The 5818-nt window shown below is 41.7% G+C and overlaps 1 pseudogene; it reads right to left on the bottom strand.

The window, feature by feature from the left end:
* Positions 1-2: 2 nt before the first annotated feature.
* LOC112074558 (son of sevenless homolog 2-like) overlaps positions 3-5818 on the bottom strand; it is a 10157-nt pseudogene continuing 4341 nt past the window's right edge.

Raw genomic sequence — 5818 nt, 5'->3', positions numbered from 1 at the left:
TTGTTGAGCTCCTGAAACACCTGCAGGATCTCAATGACCCGGGTTAACACTGCTACTCTCTCATCCAGGTTCTCTGCTTCCACAATACACCTGACAGAGAGACAGGCAGAGACAGAGAGACAGAGAGAGAGAGAGACACAGAGAGAGAGAGACAGAGAGAGATACGGGATACAGAGAGAGAGAGAGAGACAGAGAGAGGCAGAGAGAGAGAAAGAGAGAGAGAGACAGGCAGGCAGAGAGAGAGAGGCAGAGAGAGAGAGAGAAAGAGACAGAGAGAAAGAGACAGAGAGACAGAAAGAAAGAGACAGAGAGAGGCAGAGAGAGATACGGGATACAGAGACAGAGAAAGAGAGAAAGAGAAAGAAAATGGATATCAGAATTAATGTTATTGACTGAGTTCACAGCAGGGACATGTTCAGTAGTCCACACTGTAGCAAAAACATTTCTGCAATAGAAAATGAAAATCTGTGTTCTTATTGGACAAGTTCAGGTAGTATCGCTCTATTTGACTGTTTCTAAAAACGTTTCCCACCTACTGAAACAGACCCAGCTAACCTCTGAACCCCAGGGCTTGGGCAAGTGGTAGTAGTACTACTCACTTCTCGAACCACAGCGTGAGGTTGGTGGTGTGACGGATCATCCTCAGCAGGTTGGGAGAGTTATTCTCCTTGTCCTCTTTGGTCCAGACACTCCCCACCAGCTCAGACGGCCTCACAGCCCTGCAGAGGACACACACGTCAATAACATTACCCTTACAACATGAATGACTAACACTTGAAAAAAGCACAGTACCACACTTCTCAGAAAGGCCCCTGTACAGACAGAACATGATCAGAAAGGCCCCTGTACAGACAGGGCATCAGAAGGGCCCCTGTACAGACAGAAGGGCCCCTGTACAGACAGAACATGGTCAGAGGGCTGCTGGCAGGGTAAACCATGTTCCAGCATCATGCTTTTAACAGTGTACTACAGTTTACAACTGCACCATTCGCTGTATATTTGTATATTTCTTGCTGTTTTTATTGTTTTTATCAAGGTGCCACAGTAGTAGATCAAGAGGGGATTTGCTCTAGTAAGTTAGGATTCCACGTTATGTAAACTATCCTGAGCACGCAGTTGGAAAGGTAGTAGTAATATTTATTAGTAGTAGAAAGTAGCGTTTAATATTGAGTAATATTATAGCAGTTGGAAGGTAGAGTAATATTAGAGTAATTATTATAGTATGGGAAGGCGATAATATGTATACAGCGTAGTGGAAGGTAGAGTCATATTTACGAGTATGGAAGGTGAGCTAAATTATAGTAGTGGAAGGGTAGAGTAATATTATAGTAGTGGGCAGAAGGTGAAGAGTAATAATTATATGGTAGATCATATGAGTTGTTGCTGAAGTTTGGGAAAGGTAGAAGTAATATTATAGATAGTGGAAGGTAGAGTAACTATTATAAACGATGAGATAGGAGAAGGTAGTGTGTTATGTGCTTTTATACGGTAGTATATTATTAGTGGAGAGTCTATGGCTTTTCAGTGTAGGATAGGTCAAGAGTAATATTACTATAGTAATATTATAGTAGTGGAAGGTGAGTACATTCCATCAGTAGTGGAAGGTAGGAGTATTTATTTGTTTATGTTACTCATTATCAGAGAGGAGTTGGATTACGCGATCGGTTGCTAAGTCTCAGAACTAGTAATTTTTAATGGTAACATTAATTAGCAGTGGAAGAGTAGCTAGCTAATATTATAGTATATTATAGTATGTAGGGTGAGAGTAGCACAGTAAATCATTATGTAATATTAGTCGTATTGGGGACGGATAGAGTAATATATAGTAGTGGAAGGTGAGTATCTATTATACGTCTATTATAGTAATTATCTGATAAGACGCAAGTGGAAGGTAGAAGATAGACTTAGTGAATTGTTACTGGAACTAGGGTTTATATTGTGCAGTTGGATTGGAGGGTAGCAGTAATTATTATTATGCTATAAAATAGCTATAACGATGACAGTGCGACAGAAGGTGTGTAAGGAGTAATATCTATACCACCGTATAATAAAGTTATAGCAGTCGGAGAAGAGACAAGAGTAAATATTATACGTATGTTGAACTTCCCTGTGAGCAAGGCAGGGAGTTATAGTTATAGTAATATTATAGGCAGTGGAAAAGTAGAGATAATGAGAAACACTGTAAGGGACCTTATAGATGACAGTATGAAAAGCTAAGAAAGTCAACATCTACTTAGTTGTGAATAATTGTTGTCTCTCAGCAGTGGTCACAAGTACGCAGTAATTATTCGATATGTCACGCATGTGATCAGCGTATAGGGATGGTTATCTAGTTGCACATAGTAATATAATTGTGTAGAAGGAAATAGTTTGGATGACACGCTGGAGAAATCATTGAAGTATATCTTGTGTTTAATAGCGCAGTGGAAGGTAGAGTCATATTTATAGTAAATATTTACCCCAAGGTAATGGAAAGGTAGAGTAATATTTATGTGGAATGTAAACCCTTATAATGTAGGGAGCGTGATTGTGAAGTACAATATTTATGTGGATGTACATATTTAGTTACATGGGGAGCAGCGTAGGAAAGATAAGTTAGAGTTAATTACTCTCTTAATATAGTTAATATTATAGCAGTGGAAGTAGAAGTAAATATTATAGTATATTTATAGTGTGGAGAGGTATCAGATGGTATAAGGGTTGAGCATGAGCGCGTATGTTACCTTTGAGAGTGGAAACAGTGGTCTCACCTGAGAGTTTCAGACATCACGACAGAGAGAGAGATGCTCGGCGTGTGCAATCGTGTCAGTTATTCCGCGCGCGTTGGTTGTGTTGTTACATGTTCGAGTCAGTATGAGTATGTCCGCTCATTCTGTGCCACAATGCCAGGACGGTGCTGGATGTGTCCACTACTTCTGATGGGCGGCGGGCGGGCTCGTCGAAGGTGATGTTTGTGACTGACCGGTTGGACTGAGTCTGCTTTCCTCTTGATGATCTTGTTGATGCTCCACCCATTCCTCATAGACTTGCCTGGTCGGCAGTATGAAGAAGAACGAACTTTTTTTGTCCTCGATAGTCAATGGAGCATGATGGTCTAGGATGTACAGCGCGCTGGTACCGGCCTCGGTGGTTACGGGTGCAAGCACATAATAACTAACAGACTCGCATCATTTGTCCCCTTCGATCAATTAGACTGGCAGGCTGTATGGGTTTTAGATAGTTCATTGGGTTTAAGTTAGTTATGCACAATGTTCTTTCGTAAGCAGCCTCAGTATACAACATATTATGGGCAAACCTAACTTATCATAATTATTGAGAGATCTCGGGAAAATCAACATCGGTAATCATTTTTTGGGACTGTTTTGTTATACGACATCTACTACATTAACGAGTAGAATTACTGAGATAACACAACTCAATAAGAAACAATATGTGATAAGTCAAATATTGGATTATTTACACAGATAGGATATTGGGAGGTGGCCAACACCTCCGTGAGTTTTGTTATTTAAAGATGTTTCTCTTGTAATAAGATGATTGTCGAGGTCCGTATGCTGTTAGAGAAGATGACTTTTTGTGAGACGAGCTTAGCTCACTGGTCACGTCTGGTTACAATCCAGCGTTTCATATTGAGGGTAATGTTTTTTGCTCGCTAGAGAGAGTAATAAGTCTGGAAGTTAGAAGGTGTGTTTTCAGTGTGCTGGCTCACTGCACATGATAGTGTCTAGTTAGGAGGATCAGTGTTACTTTGTTAGAGGTCTTTGTGAGGTACGTATGTCATCTCGGTTACTTGGGGAGTCAGTCTAGTAACCTTTGAGGTAGTGGTGACTCCACGGATTAGTATTGAGGTAGTGGTAGCCTCCAAAGTAGATTTGAGGTAGTGGTATTCGGTAGAATTGAGGTTAGCTGGTACTTGCAATTGTAGTAGTTGGGGCTGTTTGAGTAGGTACGCTGGTAGTATTGAGGTAGATCGTGTAAGTATTGCGTAGGTAAGTAGGTAAGTGGTACGTGTAGTATTGGAGGTAGTAGGTGTAGTGGTACTGGGTAGTAGAGAGGGTAGGTAGTGTAGTGGTACATGTAGGTATTTGAGGTAAGTGTAGGTGGTACTGTCGTAATTGAGGTAGTAGTGTATGTGGTACTCGTAGTATTGAGGTAGGTTATGGTAGTAGTGAGAGTCGTAGAGTAGTATATGAGGTAGTGTAGCTGTAATAGTAGGGTACTGTATGTGGGACTGTATTGTGAGAGGGTAGTAGTAATGGAAGTAGTGTAGGTACTTGTAGTTATAGTAGGATGGTGTTAGGTACTATGTACTGTGAGTATTGAGGTAGTGTGTACTGTCGGTAGTTGAGGTAGTAGTGTAGTGGTATCGTAGTATCTGAGGTAGTATTAGGACGGTAGTTGATGTAGTAGTGGTGGTCTGATTGAGGTAGTGAGTATGTGTCTTAGTATTTGAGGTAGTAGTGTATGGTGTACTGTGTAGTAATTTTGCCTGAAAGTAGTAGCGTGGTAACTGTAGTTATTGAGGGTAGTGAGTTAGTAGTGTACTGTCAAGTATTGAGGTAGTGTTCTGAGAGTATGAGGCTATGGTATTGAGTGTAGTTGGTAATGTATGTATTTGAGGTATGTATTTCTGAGCTGAGTAAGTAGGCTTGAGTATTGGTATGTAATGTGTATTGTAGATAATGTACTTGTCCTTGAGTCAGTAGTGTTGGTAGGGGTATCATGTAGTGTAATGGAAGTATGAGTAAGTAGTGATAGTGGTATGTATATTGAGTGTAGTGGTGATGTTAGAGTGTAGTATATGGAGGTAGTAGTGTATAGTTGAGTGGTCGTATAGTGATAGTGGTACGTAGTATTGGGTAGTAGTGGTATCGTAGTATTGAGAGTAGTGTAATGTGGTTATGATAGTGATTGAGTGTGGTATGTAGATTACTGTAGTATTGAGTGTATGTGTACTGTAGCAGTGTTGAGGTATGTGACTGTATGTAGTTACCGTAGTAGTATTGAGTAGTACTGTAGTAGTATTGCGTGTACTGTAGTATTAAGAGGTAGTACCTCGGAGTTGTAGGAGCTGCTGATGTACTTCTCCAGTCGGCCTCGTAGCTCGGGTCGTTCTCAAAGTCATAGAAATGATGCTCCACCCACTGACGGAACACATTCAGAGACCTGAGAGAGAGAGGGGGGAGAGAGAGGGGGGAGAGAGAGAGGGAGAGAAGAGGGAGAGAGAGGGGGAGAGGGGAGAGAGAGGGGGGGAGAAGAATTAAAGAAGAGGGTCAAATACCAGACATGGTGATGGTGGAATTACTGTTGCTAGAAACTGCCCAACCCAGATGAGGGATGGAATCTGATTGGAAGAGTGGTATGGTGGGATGGAATCTGATTGGAGAGTGGTATGGTGGGATGGAATTATGATTGGAGAGTGGTATGGTGGGAGGAATCTGATGTGGAGAGTGGTATGGTGGGATGGAATCTGATTGGAGAGTGGTATGGTGGGATGGAATCTGATTGGAGATGGTATGGGTGGGATGGAATCTGATTGGAGAGTGGTATGCAGCTCATTGGACAATGGAATAGTGATCATACCGGAGTTGGACGGGTTGGACGTACCTTCCTCGGAACCTCTGTAGCTCTGCAGCCATTGCTGATCCCCATTCCATAAGCCTGTTTTGTCTGCCTCTGTGGGTTCTGGCTCAGGGATCTCAATCCTGGGAAAGATCAAATATGTTATTGTCAAACAACAGTTGTCCTCCTGACGAAGGCCATGCGCCGAAAACCCATCAACAGTTGTAAAATATTTGTCCAGAACCATACACTCAAC

The sequence above is a fragment of the Salvelinus sp. IW2-2015 genome, unplaced genomic scaffold (assembly GCF_002910315.2).
Source record: "Salvelinus sp. IW2-2015 unplaced genomic scaffold, ASM291031v2 Un_scaffold2683, whole genome shotgun sequence".
Taxonomy (NCBI): domain Eukaryota; kingdom Metazoa; phylum Chordata; class Actinopteri; order Salmoniformes; family Salmonidae; genus Salvelinus; species Salvelinus sp. IW2-2015.
This window is presented reverse-complemented; position numbering and strand designations above follow the sequence as displayed.